The 23,313-nt window shown below is 46.1% G+C and overlaps 1 protein-coding gene and 1 pseudogene across 1 annotated transcript in view; one reads left to right on the forward strand and one right to left on the reverse strand.

Moving 5' to 3' along the window:
• The window catches only part of 2700049A03Rik (RIKEN cDNA 2700049A03 gene), a 173,117-nt gene that overhangs the window by 128,329 nt on the left and 21,475 nt on the right, over nt 1-23,313 (forward strand). The window lies entirely within an intron of this gene.
• Gm7959 lies at nt 3,434-5,210 on the reverse strand (annotated as a pseudogene).

Below are 23,313 nucleotides of genomic sequence, written 5' to 3' on the forward strand. Positions count from 1 at the left end.
GCACCTACATTGGGTAGCTCATAACTGTTGGTCTTACAGCTACTTCTGGCCTCTATGGGCATACTGTGGTGCGCAGGTGTGCACTCGTATACACACACACACACACACACACACACACACACACACAAATAAATAAATAAATAAATAAATATTGAAAAAAAAGTTGAGGTCACTAATCTTTCATGCATAAGGAAGTGTGTTCTGTCAACAACTTGAATAAGCTTGGAGCATATTATTCTCCAATTGGCCCACTAGATGAGACTCCAAGACAGCAGATATTTTGGCTGTAGTCTTGTGAGGCCAAGGGAAGCTGTGCCTGCAGCCCTGTCCCAAATTCACCATGAGATGATAAACATGTGTTATTTTAAGTCACTACATGTCTTAGTTACTTTTCTATTGCTGTAAAGAGACACCGTGACCAAGGCAAGTTACAGAAGAAAAGTCCTATTGAGGACTTGCTTGCAGTTTCAGAGTGTGAGTCCATGACTGTCATGGCCAGCCAGGAGCATGGCAGCAGGCAGGCAGGCATGGGGCTGGAGCTGGAGCTGGAGCTGGAGCTGGAGCTGGAGCTGGAGCTGGAGCTGGAGCTGGAGCTGGAGCTGGAGCTGGAGCTGGAGCTAAGAGCTGGAGCTGGAGCTGGAGCTGGAGCTGAGAGTTGGAGCTGGAGCTGGAGCTGGAGCTGGAGCTGGAGCTGGAGCTGGAGCTAAGAGCTGGAGCTGGAGCTGAGAGTTGGAGCTGGAGCTGAGAGCTGGAGCTGGAGCTGGAGCTGGAGCTGGAGCTGAGAGCTGGAGCTGGAGCTGGAGCTGGAGCTGGAGCTGGAGCTGAGAGTTGGAGCTGGAGCTGAGATTTGGAGCTGGAGCTGGAGCTGGAGCTGGAGCTGAGAGTTGGAGCTGGAGCTGAGAGCTGGAGCTGGAGCTGGAGCTGGAGCTGGAGCTGGAGCTGGAGCTGGAGCTGGAGCTGAGAGCTGGAGCTGGAGCTGAGAGCTGACATGTTGAGATGACAACCGTGAGGCAGAGATAGAAAAGCGCTAACTGGGAATGACCTGTGTCATCTACTAACCACCCAAGGGGAAAGGAGGGACCTGAACAAATAGGTTCCACGGGGCTCTGGTCCAGCCGGAAATGCCGAAGTGTTACAGGCCTTGGAAGAGAAACAAGGAGGTCTGGGCAGCCTGCATGGGGCAGGAAGCCGGGGTCCCAGGCTTTGTCAGCCACAGTGGTGGTGACGGTGACGGTGGCTGTGGTAGCAGTGTGAACCTGGTCAGCCAGGCTGATTCAAAGTTCAGTGATGAATTCCTCGGGAGAGAGAACTCTTCCTCAAGTGTTACAGCTCAGTAAAAAACAGCCGCTCTCAGAAGATCCTCAGTGAAGTAATGTGCACTTTATTCCATGTGGACAGGAACTTTATAAACATTGAGGAGTGGGGTGGGTACTTCCTATTGGCTCAGTTGCAGATGTTAGTGATACTCTGCTTGTATGGGGGAAGGACTCCGGGTGTTTTCCTTACTGATTGTCATGGCCCCCTCAGTGGGGTGTCATGGTTTCCTGTTCCAGAGCAGGTACAGAAATGGGTAGGAAGCGGCTGGACTTCTGCCAATCTCAACTCTCTGAGACTCTCAGGGTCTGAGCTTACTCGATCTTACAAGTTCTTCTGTTTGGTGGCATGGTCCACTTGCCCCACAGCCCTGGGCTTTTTAAACCTCAAAGCCCACCCCACAGTAACACACCTCCTTCAACAAGACCACACCTCCTAGTCCTTCCCAAACAGTTCCACTAACTGTGGACCAAGCACTCACATATATGGGAGTTATTCTCATTCAAACCACTGCATTATATGTGTGATAAATTTCTAGGTAAAACTCAAAATTGATATGATAAAAATGTCACTGCTTATCAAACTGCTTATTTTAAGACAGAACCTCACATAACCTAGGCTGACCTCAAACTCACTGCATTCAAGATGACCTTGAATGTCTGATCCTTCTGCCTGCACCTCCTGAATACCAGAATTATAGACTTGTGTCACCATGCCCAGTAGATAGATAGATAGATAGATAGATAGATAGATAGATAGATAGATAGATAGGATTAGAACCCAGAGCTTTGTGCATGCTGGGCAGGTGCTCTACCAACTGAGCTAAACACCCTATCTACTTTTCCCATCAAAAAGTTGCACCCAAAATAGGAAGTCTCAAGAGGTATTTTGGCAGAATGCTCATGAAAGTCCCCCAGGGAAAATGCATAGAGAGAGTGGAAAAGAAACATAGAAACATCTAGAGAGATACAGAAGCAGGAGTCCAGAAAAAAAAAGTATAGTAGATGTAGATAGGGTGGATGGAACATATTTTTTTTTCAAATTGGTAGTTTTTAAATCTTATTAGTGTGTGTGCATGTATGGAAGTCAAGGGGCAACTTTTGGGCATTGGTTCTGTTTCCACTGTGGATCCCAGGGATCAAACTCAAGCCTGTGTGTAACGGCTTTTACCCCCTGATCCATCTCACAAAACTAATATTTCTTTTTATAATATACAGGGTCTTTCCACCTAGTTTAGGTGGCCCAAGACTTGCTGCCTTCAGCCTGCCAAGGACTGGGTTTACGGGTGCCTGCTACCACCTGGGTCATCAATTTTCATTTATGAGTTGACAGTGCATTTGTTAAAACCTTGATAGAAAGACATTAACAAGAGTCGATGCTAAATTTGCATTTGGAACACCGGTGGGGAGACTCGGGGCTAGGTAAAGAAAGTGCTGAGACTGGGGTGAAGCTCAGAGGTAAAGAATGTGCTTAGTGTGTGGTGAGGTCCTGGGTGTGATCACCAGCCCTGAAGGAGGAAGAGAAAGAGAGGGCGAGAGGGAGGGAGGGAGGGAGGGAGGGGGAGGGAGGGAAGAGGAGGGAAGGGGGAATGGAAAGAAGTGGACAGGATGAGCAGGGATATAATTTTGAAGAGAGTTCTGTCTTTGGGTTTTAAATTTTATGTGTATAAACATCCTGCTTGCATGCAAGTACACCATACACATGCCTACTGTCTGCAGAGATGTAAAGAAGGTTTTGGACTCCCTGGAACTGGAGTTAGCGACAGCTGTGAGCTCCTTTGTGGGAGCTGAGAACTCAACCCAGGTCCTCTGCAAGAGCAGCAAATGCGTTTAACCATGGAAGCATCACTCTGCTCCTGAGAGTCTCCTTGTTCGGTTCTTACTTTCTCAGCAGCCAGCTCCATGGCTCTCTCCCTGCAGGGTCACTTTCCTCGATAGTAGAATATGACCATGCTTCTTATGGTGTATGCATAGCTAGGAGAAGCAGGAACCAAGCTAAGTATGTTACCAAAGAGAAAAAGAGCAGATTATCAGATATTGCCAGCAGCCTCCTGAGGCTGAATAAGCCTGCAGATTCAGCCACAATCCCGAGTAGGTTGAGACCCAAAGGCAGGGCATTTCCCAGACTGATGAGTGGTGCTGGCTTCTTATCTTTCAGCCTAAACAAAGCCTAACAAAGTCTTTTGTTTGTTTGTCTTGTTGTTGAACAATCGTTTATTGAGATCCCTCCCTCTCAGCCGCTACAACCTTGAGGTCACTTTCTCCGCTTGTAGATCTTGTTTGCTAGTTCCATGAAGGTGGATGAGGGCAGGGGCTCAGAGCACTGCTCTTTGAGACTCCTGAGATGGTTGTTACTGTCTTCCTCTTACTTGAAGAACACAGTCTGCAGATCCAGTGCCTCATACAGTGCTTTTACCTACGCCACTTCTTCTGGGTTCTTCTGTCTATAATTCTCCTCTAAGATCTGGCGCTGTTAAAGAGTGGCTCTTAGCAGACACTAAAACATCAGCCAAGCTGCATTTGTTGTCCTGGATGCCAATGCCGACCTTTCCAATCACACTGAGGTCTCCAAAGAGATCAAGGTAGTTGTCCCGGACCTGAAGAATCTGCCCATCTCCAGTAGGATCTTCAGGGCATTGGCATGCTCCTGCTGCGGGAAATATTAAAAATAAAATAAAAAAATGAACCTGCCATCTCTCAGCGGGGCCAGGCCATACTCCCGAGCTCCTGCCACCTGCCAACTGGACTATAGGGCTCCCACCGGGCCAACTCCCTCAGCAGCCATCTCTCTGGAGGGGTCCCCAAGTTCATCTCCTTTCCATGCAATGCCCCACACACTCCACGATCAGCCATCTCAACACCTAATTACCCGGTAGAAACACGACTCTTAAAGCTTAATTATCCAATCAGATTCATATAACAATAAGATCACAATTTACAAGATGCCAATACAGTAATTTCAGAGCCAATTGATAACATAAAACTTTAACCCAATTATCTAACCTTGTGAAAATCTTAGCTACTCGTGGATGTTTAAAACCACGCGAGATCAGGATCTTCTTCCTGTCTGTCTGCCTCCATGGTGATTCCTCGGTCTCCCCAATTCCTAGCTCCGCCTCCCTTTTCCTGCCCAATCACAGGCCTGCCACTGCCCTAATGTGATTGGGCAGGGAAAATCCTGCAACCTGGTCCTTCTCCCCCATCAATGTACATGGCAACCGCTATAGGCAGGTAGAAAGAGCAGAAAGCTGTCTTGTATTTGACAATAGATTTGTACCTCTTTTCAGTGTATCTGCCAAGATCCACATGGCCCTGGGATGCTGTGATGAGGTCGAGAGTCTGCCCCATCTCAGTCTGAAAGGAACTCTGCAGAAAGAGCTCCAGCAGGTTCAGGTAGTAGGGCTGCTCCCTGCAGTAGAACTTCAGCAGGCGGTAGATGGAGGCTTCCAGAAGCAGAGCATCGTTGATGGCATCCAAGCCTATGCCTGCTTCTGATACCAGCAGATCTGCACCCTCACCCTCACCCCCGCAAGTGAGGGAAGAGTCCATGATGTCATCTGACACCACAAAGAAAGCCTGTAGCATTTCTACACACACACCAGCCCACAGTCAGGGCTGGCTGAAGACTCTCGGCATCCTTTTTTCTCGGCTTCACCAACTCCTGGAAGGCTTGTACCACGTCAAAACCCCGATTGTACTTGCCTCCTACGGCACTATACTCTAGGACCTCCTTGAGCCGGGTAATAGCATCCCCTGTCTCTGGGTGTCCCAGCTCATCCTCAGTCAGCACTTTGATGATCTGGGAGAAGTGCTGGATGAAATTCTGCTTTTCTTGGTTATAAACATCCAATTTCTGGTTCCCATTCATTCTGACAGAGGAGCTAAATGCTCTGTTCTTCAACACAGATTCTCCCGACGTCCCTAACAAAGTCTTTATAGCCTGGTGAAGATGTTGCAGCCTGGATACCCCCACCTCCAAACTCCCTGGTCATCACAGAATTTAAGCACGGTCCAGAAGTGTCTGTTTAGGTATTGTCATAGAGCGGAATGGGATGAAAGCAGAGTGAGGTATGGAGAGAGCAGATAAAAGAAACTGGTGATACTTTGATAAGGTGATAGAAAAATCGGGGGAGGAATCTTAAGTGCGGTGCGACTCTTGCAAACATTTTTTTCCCAATTCAGAAAGTACAGGGTAGATAATGGTGTTGTTTGCCTGCCCAGTATGCAAAACTCCTTTTTGACAAACCATCCCTTTGTGTGTGGCCCTGCTTCCCACTGTGGAATCTGAAGGAGGTCGACTTTGTCTCTTCCTGTCCACCGGAAGTGCAGACATGTGGCCAGGGCTTAGCCTGAATCCTGAGCTGGTTCTGAGACTGGTTCTCTCATGATGGTGGCCTCCAAGGTTTAGAGGTGGCTGTAACAGGCTGCAGGGTAGCAGGGGAGACTTCCCGCTCCGTTCCAGTGAGGATGTGACTTTGGCGGCAGTTCCTGCTCCACAGCCCTGAGGTCTGGCCCAGCCTGACTCTCCAACTTTCCAGATTATTTTGTGATTTACTTCATTTCTGTTTGGGGGTGTGTTTTTATAATTTATAGGCAAGACTTCTCACTCATTCAACAAAAAAAAAACCCTCATGGGATATTATGGACAGAAGGCCATGTGAGAATTTCTGATTCAGAAATCGTTTTTTCTCTTCCCTTTGCTTCCTTCCTTCCATCACGTGGGGATTGAACCCATGGTCTCATGTACTTTAGGAAAGTGCTCTACCACTAAGCTACTCTGTCAGCCCAGCATCCTGTGTTCAACTTGTGTGGCTTAAGCAAAGAAACACAATAAAGATGCCCACATGAGTTTCAGCATATGTGAGGGTCCCTGCAGGTGTCATGGTCGTCAGGGAAACGAGCTGCTTAAGGTAAGAAGGAAAGCTGGGCTCAGCACTTCTGACCGGAGTCTGACCCCTGGCAGCTTATTTTAGACATATTTAAGTCCAGTACAGTTTTGGAAAAAAAAAAAAACTTTCCTGGTAACAATTATCTCAATCCCATGTATGGCAAAGTAAAGCTTAAGACATCACTACATTGAAACTCTTTTGCAAAGTGCTTGTGACCTTCACCATGTAGATGGGTTCTATAGCTTAAAGGGCTAGGATCTGGTGTGGTCTCTGACCGAAATATCATAGAGGTCAGGAGGCTCTGAAGTACATGCGACGTCTCCACTAAGGATGGGTTCTACTGACTGAGAAACAAAGCTAAAGGTCAAGGTTTAGAGAGGGAGAGTCTGGCACCTAAGGCCTGTGCATGGTTTTAATACCACAGGCCTAATCAGCCCTACCATTTCCAGTTGGGTGTGGATTTGGTGGATTCCTTCAGCATAACACTTGGCACGGGCCAGGGGCTCAAAAAAGGCTACGGGGAGAAGGTACAGTTCCTTAGAAATACATGACAGCTCTTGTGGCCCTCCTGAAATTTTCCTTCTAAAAATATCTGGTTCAGTCTAAGCTCTTGGAAGCCTTAAGTGTTCACTGTGAGAGGAATAGAAAGAGAATCAACTCCTACAAGCTGTCCTCTGATACTTACACATGGTGCCTGGGCACACAAACACACACAAAGTAAATACACATAACGTTATTTTGAAATATGCACTACTGTTTGGTGGGTAAGGGTGGGAGAAGGAACGTGGGTGCCCAAGCACTTTTTCATTTTAGCACAGCCCCCAAGCTCATCCTTAAGACAGGGAGATTGTGTAATTAGGTTGATCGATAAAAGGAGCTTGCTTATGCGCACCCAGGAAGCGCTCTCTGTAGGGGGAAGCTCATATTTGTACCAGGAGCTCGCACTCACTTATGAATGGACCATTTCCTAGTAAGAACTGGAGAAGTACTAGGCCAGGAAAAAGGAGGGGAAGGAGTGTATCCCGTGTAAAGGCCGAGTTCAGTAAATGGAGTAAGAATACAAAGAGATTCATATGATGTGCTTTGGAATATGTGCAGTGATTTTTTTTTAATAAAGTGTGCTTTCCTACGTATGCTAAATAAGGCTCATATTAATGGAGGGAAGGAGGATGGCAAAATGAATTTTAAAACTTAAAAGAAAAAAATTATATATTCAGTCTTCAAAGCAACTTGCCCAGCTGTGGAAGGCCACCCAATTAGTCAAGAAGAAAAGGCATTTGTCATCGTGTCTGGTTATTTCATGTGTTTTAAAATAGAGGAAATTGTTCCAGTTGTCTTGCCAAGGGTGTTCAACCTTCCCATAAGACTAAAAAAAGGCACCTTACACCATCAGACAGCACGAAAAGATGTAATGATGGAACTGCCTTGCTTTGCACATCTGTTAGGAACATCTGGCTCTGGTCTGAGCTCTGGTAACTTTGGCAGTTAGCTGGTGGCCCACAAACTGAAAAAGAGGCAGAGCCTCGTGTCAAGCTCAGCTATGGAGTATCCTGGTGGTGGGACCACCAAGTCCTCAGGGAAGTGGGGAGCACTGGGACTCCTGTGCAGCTGCCACCTTGTGGTGACAACACCCCTCCCTGACTGTAGACTCCAGACACAGGCTTTTAGAGACACAGATGCTGGCCTGAGAATTCAGTGCAGAGCATCGAGAGATGACAGGATCTCCAACTCTAAACTCCTGCTTCATTCAATGTGACTCCATCCTCCCCATCCAGAGGCAGACGCTTGAGCCCAGGCTAGCCACAGTGTCTTGCTTGCAGCTAATGAGATGTAAGGCAGTGGTTCTCAGCCTGTGAGTCAGGGACTCCCTTGGCAAACCTCTATCTCCAAAAATATTTACATTATGATTTCTAAGAGGACCAAACAGTTATGAAAAAAAATAATGTTATGGTTGGGGATCCCCACAACATGAGGCACTGTATGTGAGGGTCACAGCATTAGGAAGGCTGAGAACTACCGTTGTAGGGTAACGTCTAGTGTTAGGCTACCCACCTTTCCTGGAAGGCTTACTTCCACAAATTTTCTCTCCTGAAAAGCTACCTCGCTCAACCAGCATAAAACCTGAACCGTGAAGCCTAACTGATGTGGCTCAGGTACATACATGTCCCTGTCAGCAGGCCTCATGGAATTTGGCTTTGGGGCCATTGCAGCCATATGTACCAAGCAGCCCTCCAGGTGATCCCAGCTCCATAATAACATCTTCAGCTGATTCTTAAACACTGAAGGACTCATGGGAGAGGGGCTTATAAGCAGTTTCCCTAGCTATTCACAGCTGATGTCTTCAGGATGAGCGGATCATTTTTCATCAGAGATGTGGCTCCTGGTAGGTTACCTGTGCTCTGGGGGATTGCATGCAAGCAGCAATAATTGGAGTTAGTAGAGGGGGTAAAGAGATGTGTGTATGGTGTTTGTGTGTGTGCGCATGCTCGCAAGTGTGTGTGCAATCCTCCAACAAACATAATTACAAAAGTGTGTGTGCATACATGTGTGTACATGTGCGGTTGTGTGTCTGTGTGTGTGTGTATGCATGTGTGCCTGTGTGTGTGTGTGTGAGTGTGTATGAGTGTGGGGGTGTGTGCAGGAGAAGCTATGGAGGATCTGGGTGTGGGGGAAGGAGGGGAGTATATGATCAAGATATTTTGCAAACATGTATGAAATTGTTAAAGAATAAATTAAAAATACTATTAAAACAACACAGTGAGACAGAGAATCTCTGTCACGCCATGTCCACAGGGTCTATGAACACAAAGGAGTAGCAGCTGTCTGTCAAAGCCCGGGACAAGCATGCTCATAAGAATGGTTTCTTTGTTTTGTTTCTTCTCTCTCTCTCTCCCTCCCTCCCTCCCTTCCTTTCTTCCTTGAGGGAAGGAGGGAGTGTTGGCTTTTTTGTTTATTTTTTTGGTTGATTGGTTGGTTGGTTGGTGGGTTGGTTGTTTTTTCCGGACAGGGGTTCTGTGAACACCAGGCTGTTCTCAAACTCAGAGATCTGCTTGCCTCTGCTTCCAGAGGGTTGGGATTAAAGGAATGTACCACCATTGCCTGGCCAACGGGGTTTCTTTAACAGAATGCTCATTTACCCTGATCCTGCCCCCACAACACAAAACTCTTTCTACGTGCCCTACACTGTTTTATATGATGTGAAATTGATAAGGAGAATAAGGTTACCCCTGCCTCCTCCTCCAGCACTGGAAAAACACTGCCAGTCTGTGGGACCTGGCTGACCCACTCAGCACTGTGCAGCCTGGTGGTGAAAGCGCCATGAGTGGCTTCCCTCTTCTGCCCTCTTCTGGCCTCCTTGAGCACTGCATGCACATGGCACACAGACATGCATGCAGACAAAACATCCAAACACACAACATAGTAACAGGAAAGAGTGTATTTCAGAGCTCAAGCTGTATTCTTTACCCCCAGTTAGCATAGCCTTGTCCAGTCCCTGGAAGCCTAGGGACAGGTGCTTGAATTCTTTGAACCTCAGTTTCTTTTACTTCAGGAATAAGTTGGTACTTCAGAAACATTTTGGTTATATCATCCTATGGCAAGCAGAGTGGAGACTGGCCGTCTAAGTTCACCCCAAAACCACCTACACACATCTGCTCTGCTTACATGACTCATTGCTCACCGCTTACAATATATCATCTACAGACTGTAATGGAAAGGCAGTCTCCAACCTTGGCACTTGAGGTAACATGGCCCCTCTAACGCTACCATTCTCTATCAGGAGTGGGTTAAAGATGGCCACAATTCTGAAAGGTGTCCTACCAAGACTGAGTCTGTGTCCACACAGGAGGTTCAGTGTTTGCTCTGAGCAAGAGAAAATTCCAAGTACTTTTGAGATTGGTGGTATGTTACATAGTCATAGCTACCTGGACCCTCAACCTGTTGTGTTTTCTTTACCACCAGAGAAGACCTGGGTTTGATTCACGCTGGCTCTTGAGAGCTGAATGGGACATTTCCAGAACTTTTGTGAGTCAGTCATTAAACAAAGCCATTATTAAAGTTAAATTGTTTTACATAAATAAATTACATAAAGACCTAAGTTTTTTATGCTTCCTAGTTATGGAAAGCTGTGAGGTGCTCTGCCATTAGGGATCCATACGAAATTTGCCTTTCTATTATGCTCAGCTCATTCACACAACAGTCCTTCCATTACCATAAAGGTTAAAAAGACTAGCAGGAACATTTGGCTAAGCAGAAACTGCCACTGTCTGATTCCACTGGGGAATCCACTCCAACTAGGAGGCTTTTGGAGCTTGCTGGCTAGGCTGTGAAGTCCTACTGCTATGACAGGCCAGGTAGGTGGCACTCGTAGAGGTCCCAGAAGACCCTTGAGAGCATTGGCCAGCAACTAGCAGTGACAAGCAGGGGCACGTGAGAACTCAACAATGATTCTGGAAACTTGACGGTCACTGAAGCCAGAGTCACACAGTGGCCAATCTGAAAGTCCCCTTGCTGATGGGTATCAGCGTAGAGTCTTGATATCAGCGTAGAGTCTTGATATGCCCGGCCCTGGGAGCCCAGCAACGTTATCCCAAGGACCCCTTTCAAAGCTCCAATTTTTGTACCTTTTCATTGAACTTAAGTTTGCCCTGTCTGGGGCTCACAGCTTAGGGCTAGTTCGCTAACATCAGTGCCACCTTGAGGTTAGTTCATTAACATAAAAGTCTGGCTTGGGCTTGGCTTGTATTAGAGCTACCTTGTGGCTGGTTCATTAGCATATTGAGGTTGCTTTGGGGCAGGCTTCTACTTTACAAGCACAACATTATTCCAAGTCACACAGAATCATTGTTCAAATCACACAAAATGGTTTCGCTTATGTTCCTAACCCTAGCCATTAATATTTTACCATGTGTTGCTTTTCTGTGCTCTGGGGGTGTTTATCATGTCTAGTGGGGATTTTATAATAGTGCATAATGTACAGCAATTCCCAACCCTATCTCCACTGACGGTAGAAGCTTTCAACTGGTTGTGGGCAAAATAGTTGCATAAAGGAACTTATCAACTGCCCCACAGAAAACGGGTTGATAAACACTGCTGACACACCACAACCCTGGACCACTGTACTTAAGACCGTTGGATACATCACATCTATATTTATACAAGCCTGTTAGTTTGTTTCCATGGTGGATGTAAATTTCCAAGAGGCACTTTGCCTTTCACTCACCATTGTCTTTCCAGAGCCAAGAAGAAAGGCAGGCACAGAAGACACACTCCATAAACAGTCTTTCAACAAAGGTGGTAATACTTCTCCATAATAAATGAGGAGAGAATGCCACTCTGTCTGCCACTTTCTGTTGCCTGGAGACTGCTTGCGTCACCCCAGGCACTCCACGAGTGCAGGACAGCAACCACTCCTCCATGATTCACTTAGAATCAAAACAAAGAACTCAAGAAGATAATGGTGTGTGTGTGCGCTTAGGATGCAGGGGCAGGAAGAGCTCCTGACATCCAGAAGATGAGGCAGGAGGATTGCCAATGTTAAGTCTGTAGCAGTTACATAGTGAAATCCTTAAAGAAAACTGACTCTCCCTCTCGAAGTTGCTATCAGTTGCCAGTATGTCCTCTGCCAGGGACTTCACGCCCACCTCCCCTCTCCAAGCTTGAGTTTGAATGTGCCATGTGTGTGTTGTCACAACCTCCATGAGCTCACAAGTACAACTGCCTGTTGTGTCTGGAAGACAAGACGGTTTCCTTATATTCACACACCACCTCTGGTTCTTACAATCTCTCTGACTCCTCCTCCACAATGATCCTGAGCCTTGGGAGGTGAGCTGGGACACAGTTGTCGCATTTTGCTCTGGCCTCTTATTCTCTGAATCTTGATGGGTATGGGGGTAGAGGGAGTGGGGAGGTGAGGGGGGGTCTCTGTTATCAATCACCATCTACTACAAGAATAAGCTTCTCTGGTGAGGGTTGAAGCATTAATCTATGGGCAGAGCAATGTTATTAGGAGATAGTTTAATGCTATAGTTCTGGGCTGGAGAGATGGCTGAGCAGTTAAGAGCACTGACTGCTATTCCTAGAGGTCCTGAGTTCAATTCCCAGCAACCACATGGTGGCTCACAACCATCTGTAATGTGATGCGCTCTTCTGGTGTGTCTAAAGACAGCTACAATTTACTCATAAATAAAATAAATAAACAAATAAATAATAAAAAGATGCTATAGTTCTGTTTTTAAACATTAAAAGATAGCTTCAGGGCTAGGTAGAAGTCATGCACACCTTTAAACAGCACTTGGAAGGCAAAGGCAATTGGATCTCTGTGAATCTGAGGCCAGCCTGGTTTCAGAACAGCCAGTGCTACACAGAGAAACCTTGTCCTGAAAAACCAAACCAACCAGCCAACAACAATAGCTAGCTTTAGCTGGGTGTGATGGTGCATGCCTTTAATCCACGCTTATCTAGGAAGCAGAGGCAAGTCAGATTTCTGAGTTCAAGGTCAATCTGGGATATTAGTCATCATCATCATCATCATCATCATCATCTTCTTCTTCTTCTTCTTCTTCTTCTTCTTCTTCTTCTTCTCCTTCTCCTTCTCCTTCTCCTTCTCCTTCTCCTTCTCCTTCTCCTCCTCCTCCTCCTCCTCCTCCTCCTCCTTCTTCTTTCTTCTTTTTCCTCTTCTTCTTTTTAAAGATTTATTTACTTATTATATGTAAGTACACTGTAGCTGTCTTCAGACACTCCTGAAGAAGGCATCAGATCCCATTACAGATGGTTGTGAGCCACCATGTGGTTGCTGGGTTTTGAACTCAGGACCTCTGGAAGAACACTCATTGCTCTAACCATTGAGCAATCTCTCTAGCCCCCATTGTCCCATTCTTAATAGAAATTTGTTATTTCCTACAACATCTTTCACTTCCCTTCAGAATCAGTGTAATTATTTTAAGATACTTTGTAGCAACAGGGCAGAGTACAGAGAACATCTCAACAAACGAGTGTGGCTCCTGCCTCACTTTACTAAACCTTTCTTTTTCCATAATTACATTAGACCTTTTGTCCTTTTTGTCTGTTTGTTTTTGGATTTCGAGACAGTGTTGCTCTGTGTAGCTTTGGCTGTCCTGGAACTTGCTTTGTAGACCAGGCTGGCCTTGAACTCAGAGATCCTCCTGCCTCTGCTTCCCAAGTGCTGGGACTAAAGGAGTGCACCACTACCACCAGGCTGGTCTTTTTGTTCTTAAAGAAACCTAGCCAGGCGAGGCTGGACATGGCTGGGCAGGGTGGGTGGTATTCACCTTCAATTCTGGCACTAGAGAGGCAGAGGCAGGAAGACTTTGAACTTAGTGTGAGTGATTCCAATGTTGTGTATTATAAAAAGGTAAGGGGGAGAAATATGTTTGGTGGATGTGTGGCAAGGTATGGGGGAAGGGGGTGCCTCCAAGGGCCCATGCTGAGGCATCCCTTCTCCCTGAGGAACCAGCCACACAATGTTGTAGTATAGAATAGAGTTTATTCAGGACATGGGGAGGGAGTTGAGAGGGTAGTAGAGACAGAGAAAGGGGGGCAGGGAAGAGGGAGGGCAGAAGAGGCCAGTCATAAGCACATGGAGAGAGGGGGAGGGAATATGGAGGGAAGGGGGAAGGGATGAGAAGACAGAGAGGGAGCAGGAAGACAGCAAGAAAGAGAGGAGAGGCAAGCAGCCCCTTTTATAGTGAGTCAGACAGACCTGGCTATTGTCAGGTAACTGTGGGGCAGAGCTTAGACAAAATACTGACATCCAGGCCAGCCAAGGCTACATAATGAGACCATGTTTCAAAAACAGGAGGAAAAGAACAAGAAAAAAGTGGCGACTCTTGAAGAAAGCTACAGATGATATAGCATAGGAAAAAAATTATCTCTGGGGTGAAATTTATTAATTCTGATCCCAAGGCTGCCAAATACGAGAGATGTATAGGAAATGTGGGGGTTAATTTAAACGGCATCTTCCAGGTTTCCAATATCTGGAAAAAAAAGAGCCTCATTTCTCCAGGACAGGAAGCCTGGCTTGATATGTGTGTGTGGGTGTGTTGGTGTACAGTTCTCTCCTTCCACCACGTAGATCCTGAGAATCAAACTCAGCTCATCTGACTTGGCAGCAAACACATTTACCCATTGAACCATCTTACCCACCTGGGCTTGCCTTTGTGACAAAGGACAACGTTCCCTTTACCGTGTTCCGGGTGCTATCCATATCCAGACATACTGTTGAGCCCACTCACTTGTCATCTGTGTCCTTCTGGCCCATGCACACAGGCAAGGTGCCAGCCCAGAGGGAGGAAGTCACAGCTGTAGCTGAGCAGACCTTCTTAGCACGTGCCTGGCACTGCCCAGAGTCATCCCTGTGCCTTATTTCTTGTCATTCCCACAGCAACCCTCTTGGGCAGGGGTTATCATTATCCCGGAGGAAGTTGGGAGTCCCAGAGACTAATACGAAGAGGTAGGATTGCTGTGTTCCTTCCCCGAAGAGGTAGGATTGCTGTGTTCCTTCCCCTCGGATCCAGTTCAATTACCACAAAACCACCTCGGCAGCCAGACACTAGTAATAGCTAACTGTCTAGCAAAGGCTGCATTGTCTTTGGAGCCTTAAACACAACCCTTTTAATTGGAATTGCTTCCTAATTCAGCTTCATATATCTTCCTTCCCCTCACACAAAAGAATCCATTGTGTGGTCTCAGGAACAAGCGGGATGCTCCTTTGATATCCTTTGCATGTAAATGTAGGGAACGAGGCTCATTTGATTCATTATATCCTTTATTGATGCGCCTGCAGCATTTTATTGGAGGTTTTTTTTTTTTTTTTTTTTTGGTTTTTTTTTTTTTTTTTTTTGTGACCAGAATTCCTAACAAAGACGGGAGCCAGCTTTTAGGCAGGCAGCTCAGTGAGGGAGGATTTACCACATCAGACTCAAAAGGGACGCACCCTAGTCACTATTGTAGTCTCTGGCTTTTCAAAGGGCTGGATGTTCTAGTAGCTGGCACTCCACTGTCACTGAGATGAGTGCAAGGTAGCCCTCATGTATTGAGTGGGAGTTTGTTACAGCTGCCAGGAAAGCAATCTGGCTGATACCTTGTCTCTGGGAAGAATGTGCTGGGTGACCAGGATTTTAAAAAGTTTTGTGTATTGACTCCATAGGGATCTGATATCCAACCTCTCTACCTGCAGTAATGGGCTTCTAGGGCTATAGACCGATTAATTAGACCCAATATTCTTCACTATACAGATGTGCCGAGTTTATGGTAGGGTTTTAGTCTGATTAACTAATCTTGAATTATAACACGGTAACGTTCGTAACCTGCAAAAGAAAAAAAAACCGTCATAGGTATTCACAGATCACACTGTCATCCTCTTTCCTGGTTGTATAGCTGACTGTGCTCTATGGTGACTAAGCAAGGACTGTATGAATCTTGGTAGCTTCCGGAGGGATGGGGCAGAATTCAAAACTCAAAATCGGTAGCAGGGCTTCTATTAAATGTACAATGCTTTTGCACCATGATAAAGTGAAGCTGTTTGTTTTCAGTTGGAGGACTGTGTGTAACTCTGAATGACATACAGATTAAAAAGGCATGAAGCCATTGAGCTGGAAATGACAGAACACTCTGTAGCTGGGAATCTAGCTCTGACACTGCTTGCTGGGCAGTGTCTTCTTCAGTAGCAGCTTATTTCTCCCAGGTGTAGCTCCGTTTTTAATAACTGGAGGCTCTCCAACCTTTTCTGTGATAAGTAGTTACGGCCAATGACAGCTAAGCACTGGGTATGGTACCATAGTTCTGTGTTTGCTCGTCACAGGAACTGAAGAAATCAACATTGATTCTCTAAGTTTAGAGGTGATGGGCACAGAGTGTTTAAGAGTTTTGCGTGGTGATGCAGATAGGATGGCAAGAACTTTATCAGTGGGATTCTGTTGGGCCCTATTTGGCCCTTGAGGACAAACCGGAGCTTGGCTCGATTTTTGAGACCTGTTATTTGCTTCAAAATGACTCAGCACGACCTGCTGACCTGAATGAGACTGCCTCTGCCTAGCTACCGCTGATGTGTCAATCTCTTGTAGGCCGAGTGAGAACACCCCACACCCCTCGTCATCTCACTCCCTACCCCTGTTCCCACCTCCTTGCTGTCTCTATATAGGCAAGTGCCTAGTTTAATAAAGTGAGTTCCTGCTTTGACAAGACTCCTGGCCCGGTGTATGGTGTGTTCCTTTTGGGTCGTTGACACTTGCCATCCTGCTCAGCCCCGGACAGACCTGGCTGGACCGGGTTCTCTCCTCTTGCCTGGACCTGCCAGCAAAGAGCCGATAGGAGTTTGATAGGACCCAGGTCTTGGGGATACAGGTCTGTGGAAGAGTGTGATTTAGCATGTATGGGGTCCTGGGTTTAATTCCTAGCACCACTCCCTACCACAGGTAAGATTTTCCTAATATTTGAGATTTCTATCTTTAACACCCTGGTTTAAAGTTCTGTCCATGTTCTACCCAGGATCCTTTGCAGTCATAGCCTTCTTGGTAGCACACCTTCCCTCTGGTCCCCTTCAGTGTCTGTGTTCATATGGCTGCTTCCCAGCATTTCCCATCTGGGATACCCCACACACACCCACACACACACCAGCCAGGGTTATTGTGGTCACTTTATGAAAATAAACTGAGTATAGTTTGACTAGTTCTCTGCCTAGTCTGGGTGGCTGTGTAAGGGACAGTATGATATGGTTTCCTGCTCCTGAAACAGCTGGCAGGGTGTGAGCCTCCATGAATATTGATGGTTGCTGTGTGTGTGTAAGGCATGTTTGTATAGTAGTGTACATATTTTCACATTCCTCCTTCAGGGAATGTCCCCTCTGCCAAGGTTAATGCCTCCATGATAATCTGAGACAGCCTGAGGCCAGGAGGCCGAGACATGTCTTTGACTCATCAAAATGGTAGAACACTGTGACCTTCAGGACAGCCTTAAGGCTGTGGGAAAGAATGATGAAAACATGAGTCCAAAAAGATATAATTTTCCAACTATACAAAACATAAGGATGTAATATGAATTGTATAAGGAGCTTCACAGATCTAAAGGGACAGAGATAGCTTCACTAAGAATCAGCATGTCAAAGATACAAAGACAGGCAGATACAAAGATAGATTCCTGAGTTCAAGGTCAGCCTTGGACAGAGGGAGTTTAGGTCCAGGGTCGGGTGTGATAGGATTGGTAATTTCATGGCGTGTTCTATCCAGCTATTTTATTGTCTGTTTGTGCTTGCTGTCTCTTTCTAAGATCAAGGGGATGGGGTCATGGACTACTGATCCATGGGATAATCAAAAGGGAATCTGGAGTAATGACTGAATCGATATGTAAATAAAAAACTGGGCTTTTGGTCTGCAAGAGAGTAGCTATCCAGAGAGTTGTTAGAAGAGCAAGAGAAGACTGTCTGAGCAGAGCAGAACAGAGAAAGCAGTCTGAAAAGTTGTCTTGAGCAGAACACACACACACACACACACACACACACACACACACAGAGAGAGAGAGAGAGAGAGAGAGAGAGAGAGAGAGAGAGAGCAACCTGGAAAGATGTCAAGAGCAGAACATCAGCTTGGAACCAGGATTTGACTTCGAGTTCTTTGTTTCACCACTCCCAGACACCCCTTCTCTCAGAACCCCTCTCCAAGCCGAGGCTGGTCCTTGGCTGTTCTCCCTTTCGGGAAATCCTAATGTATAAAAATCTACATTAGCAAAACAGAAGTCCTGGGTTGCCTAACTATACGTCCTACTCAAAGCTAGTTTGTTTTACAGCAGAATTCCTTCAAATGCCAAGCTCCCCAATGCATTGAGGATGAGGTTCAGTTGATGACAAAGTTGACTCATAGCCTTCTACGAACTAAAGCATCAACAACAGCTTGCTTTAAGTCAATTCTTTCAATTACATGCCTACGTAATCTTATAAGATACTAAAAATGACTGAGGAGTTTTCGAAGCTTCCACATGTCAGTAGCGGGAGCTTCTCTGAATAGAGTAGACACAGCAGTGCTCTGCAGCAAGCCCAGGACTGCTGGCTGTAATTATCTGAAAGATTTTCATATGTGTTGACTGTTGGCGCATTGGATAGGAAAGGTGCAGTAGAGACTAAGTGGGATTATCTATTGAAGATGCTGCAAGAGAGCCAGAGCAGCTGGCCCTTGTACACAGACATGTTGGAAGATAATAGATTCCAAATTGTGTTTGTTTTCTCTTTGTTCTGCAATAACAAGCCCGACTTAAGTGGCAACGCAGCTAGGAGGGCTACGAACGTGCGTGAGATGATGATTACATGCGAGGTAGGCTGCATTTCCCACATGAAAAGGCTTCCTTTATTGCCCATCTCACATCTGTTTCCCTGTTGGGAGGGAGACAAGCCCAGGCTGTGACTCCTCCCACCTGTGTATTTCCAGTTACCTGTAACTTAAATGCCATCCAGCCCACCCCTTCGCTGGCAGATTGGTAGGCATTTTTGTTTAGCTCTTACTATTTATAGCTTTCATGTTTAGCTCTTTTTGGGGGATGGGGGTGGTTTTTTGAGACAGGGTCTTTTCCAGTAGGCCATACTGGTTTCAAAATTGCCATTCTTCTTTAGCCTCTGAGTTATGAGATTACAGGCAGTTCACCATGGCAGGTAGGCGTTGGTTCTATTAAGTTTTCTGTCATTGAACAGAGGATGACCTGAACATCAGTCCTGGAAGGTAGCAAGCAGCACTACTAAGCTGAAATCAAGGTGTCAGCAGCCAGGGTCTCCTTGGAGACTCAAGTCCTCCTTCAAAGTCATTGTCTTGTAGCTGTAGAATTTATGGTAGCATGCTGCTTCAAAAACATCACTTTGACAGGTGGTGGTGGTGCACACCTCTAATGCACTCAGGAGCAAAGACAAGTGGATCTGAGTTTGAGGCCAGCCTGGTCTACAGAATGAGTTCCAGTACAGCCAAGGCTACACAGAGAAACTCTGTTGGAAAAACCAAACCACCTGTCTTAGTCAGGGTTTCTATTCTTGCACAAAACAACATGACCAAGAAGCAAGTTGGGGAGGAAAGGGTTTATTCAGCTTACACTTTTCACACTGCTGTTCATCACCAAAGGAAGTCAGGACTGGAACTCAAGCAGGTCAGGAAGCAGGAGCTAATGCAGAGGCCATGGAGGGATGTTACTTACTGGCTTGCTTCCCCTGGCTTGCTGAGCTTGATTTTTTGTAGAACCCAATACTACTAGCCCTGGGATAGCACCTCCCACAATGGGCCCTCCCCACTTCATCACTAATTGAGAAAATGCCTTACAGGTGGATCTCATGGAAACATTTCCTCAAGGGAGGCTCCTTTCTCTGTGATAACTCCAGCTTGTGTCAAGTTGACACACAAAACCAGCCAGTACACCAACCAACCAACCAACCAACCAAACAACCAAACAAACAAACAAACAAAAAACCAAATAAACAAAAAAAAAACCCCAAGCCTGCTCCCCTCATTATTCCTGATCTTCAGTGCTCCCTTTGAAGGTTTCTGATTGGATTCAGACTACCCATATAATCTTTCTTGATTAATTTAAAGTCAACTGTCACAGTTATTGTTTGATTGCTGGGAATAGACACCATGACCAAGGCCACTTATAAAAGACAGCACTAGGGGACAGTTTCAGACGGTGAGTGATCATGGTAGGGAGTACAGCAGCAGGCAGGGAGACATGTTGCTAGAGCAGTAGCTGAGAGCTTCTCTCTATAAACTTATATCCTGATCCATGAGCTGGAGGCAGAGAGAGGAAGACTGGACCAGGTGTGAGGTTGGGTTTTTATGTTTTGTTGTTTTTAACAGGGTTCTCTCTGTGTACCCCCCACCCTCACCCTCCAGCTGTCCTGGAGCTCTCTCTTTGGAGCAAGCTGATCTTGAACTCACAGAGATCCCCCCCCCGCCCCGCCTGCCTCCCAAGTGCTGGGATTAAAGGTGTGCTCCATCACATTACATCCCAAAGCCCACTCCCAATGACACACCTCCTCTAACAAAGCCACACCCCTAATCCTTCCCAAACAGTTCCACCAATTAGGGACCAAGTATTCAAATATATGAGCCTCTGTGTGTGTGTGTGTGTGTGTGTGTTTCATTCTAATCAGCTGATTTGGAATCTTATGTACATCTGAAAAGTCCCATGTAATGTCATTAAATCATAAGGGTGATGTCATATTTTCCACATTCTGCTGGCTAGAAGCACCTCACAGATATGGCTCACTGAGTCATTTTAGAATTCTTGAGCCAAGCATGGTGGCATGCACCTGTAATCCCAGCACTTGGGAGGTGTGGGGTGGAGGGGCAGGAGCTAAAGATCACCCTTGGCTAGAAACTCCAAGGCTAGTTTGGGATCCAGCCTGAGACCCTGTCTCAAAACTAAACACAACTCACCTACCCCTAACCCAAATAAACAAAAAAGAATTCTGCCTTTCACATTTTCTTTCTGGATATATAAGAACTAGAAAACAAGGCTGGTGAGCCTCTCTCAGGTATTCCAGACTGTAACATGGGGTTAGTGTCCAAGAAATGTCCTGCTTTGTCTATTTATATCACCAAATCAAGGCCCAAAGTCAAATGTCTCCATCTTAAGCATTTCCTATCTTGGATAATAATGATGTCAAGGTGACTTTAGAAGAGACATTAGAAAGCATGTGTGGGCCAGGGAGATTACTCAGTGAGTAAAGGCAGTGACACCTAGCCTGATTACCTTTGTTCCCCAGAGCCCAGAACCCATGACTCCAGCAGATGGTCCTCTGACTCCCACATTTGCAAACACACACACACACACACACACACACACGCACGCACACACACGCACAGTAACCAACTAACCATCCAACCAACCAAATAAATAAAAACTCATAAAGAGAAAAAAGTGTCAATGTCCCATTATTCCTTTCCAGGCCATGGGAAGGAGAGGACGCGAGGACGCCCTGAGTGAAGTTCTGAGTGGATATGTATTATTTGACATGGGCACAGGCAAGTCTGGGACCATAGTCTCAGAGCCAAGGAAAATGGCAAAGCCTTCCCTGAGGAATGATGGAGAAGCTAGCAGGGTGTGCAGATAATATCCACCACAGCTTTCTCTCCACAGATATTTGCAGCCTGAAGACTCCTACACAGAGATGCTCATATCGAGATTAAATGGCCTCCTTGGTCAGCTGTATGCAATGCCATGCCTCTCTGTTCAGACGGAGCTTGTGGGGCTCTCTCCATAGAAGAACCTGGTCTACCCTATCTGAAACTTTTTATGTGTCTATATTTTCTTCATTACCTTGCTGCTCCAGTCAGGTCTATCCTTGCTGATGCACTAGAGCATCAGTTTTCAACCTGTGAGCCATGACCCCTTTTGGGAGGGTGGGGGAGCCACACAAAGGAAGGTTGAGAGCCACTGCACTAAAAATATCAGGGAGCCATGAAAGCATGGTCTATGAGGAAGACTCTGTTTACCCTCAGATGGGAAAGCACATGGGTTTCACAATAAGCATATGGATATAGCTAGGCCTAGGGTCCCAGACACCTGGGTATTTGGCCTCCCTTATGTTTGGAATGAAAGGAGTTCTTTCTCCTCTTTGATATTCTCAAAGGGAAAATGATCCTGATGGTGCTCAGAGTGAGACAGGCCCCAGCTACTATTTGTGTTACAATCATTTCTCCATAAAGACTTCAGAGTGGGATTGCCTGCATTACAGGCGCCCCTCCTACTTTCCGGCGAGCACTTGCTTGTTGGTCTGGCTCTGGCAGTGGTGGGAAAGCTCCAATAGTACTCACAGCAAGAGCAATGCATCTATAAATCAGAGCTAATCGATCCTGAGGTTCAGAATATGCACATCCTGAGACGTGCTCCTGTGAAGAAAGAACGGAAGGAGAACCAAAGCCATGTGTGTGCATACATTCAGCATCTGCATCATCGCCATGCACTTTCTCATTGCTGCTCCAAGCATGGTCCTGACAAAAGAGGGCCCACCACTTACTGAGCACAGCTGTGTGTGACAAGTTACACAGACTTTTGCTACTTGTCTGTCTTCTTTTTAATCTTTCTATCATCTATGCTCTATTTTAGTTTAATGTAGACAAGTTTGGGTTGACCTTAAATGTTGCATACAATTGATTTGAGTGTGGAAGTCCTGTGTTGTCACGAAGATTGCGGTAGGCCCTTTGTGGTCACTGCGAGTTTTTGTTAAGCATTCCCTCTGGATTCTTACACCTGATGCATCTGACCCTTTGGGTCTCTCCTCTTTGTCTGTCCAACATACCCATGGATAGCCATAGAGAATACTGACCCTGGTCCTGAAGCAGAGCTGGTGTGCAAGATGAAAATAGGGAGCCCATTGGTAAAGTTCAAGATTGCCAAGGGAAGGTATTAAATCAAGTATGGGCCTTTTGAAGTTGGGGACCTGCGTGTCTGCATGAGTTTCATGCTCCACCTAGGGCTTTTTCAAAGTTTCACTCCTAAGGTGGCAATCAGGTGGCCTGAGTTTACTTTTGTTAAAGTGCCTGGGATAGCCACAGCAGAGACGCGAGCCTGGGGTTACTGGATGCTTGTCGTGGAGAGCCTCATGTTAAATAGCCCTTCATGTTTCTATTCATATTATCTCAAATTTAGCTATGATTCCAAGTTTTCCTCCCCTGATATCTTTCCAAGCTCAGGGTTTGAGTGTAAGTTGCCAATCAAAACATTTCACTGGGGAAAATTAGTTCCTGAAGGAAATTGTTTCCTTCCTTATAGATGGGAACAGACATTATCCACTGTATTTTAAAGAACAATTATCCAGTCTACTGCCAATTCTCATCTACCAGAGGAGTTCTGATCTTCAAGCGAACATAGCCGAGATGGTGTTCGGTTTCCACATTTACGTTCTTTCTGCTACGCTGGTCACTAAGTCTGGACAGGTTTATGTGAGGCTGAAGCCACAGGAGGTTTTTTAGGGGGGTAGCAGAGGTAGAACACTTGGCTTGCGTGCATTTGATTCCCAGAAATCACAAAACAAAAACCTAAGGAATTAGCCCCAGAACATGCTAAGGCTCTGCCTGTAGTGTGGCACCTGGCATACAAGTTTCAATCAGTGTAACAGCGCTCAG

The sequence above is a fragment of the Mus musculus genome, chromosome 12 (genome assembly GCF_000001635.26).
Source record: "Mus musculus strain C57BL/6J chromosome 12, GRCm38.p6 C57BL/6J".
Classification (NCBI taxonomy): Eukaryota; Metazoa; Chordata; class Mammalia; order Rodentia; family Muridae; genus Mus; species Mus musculus.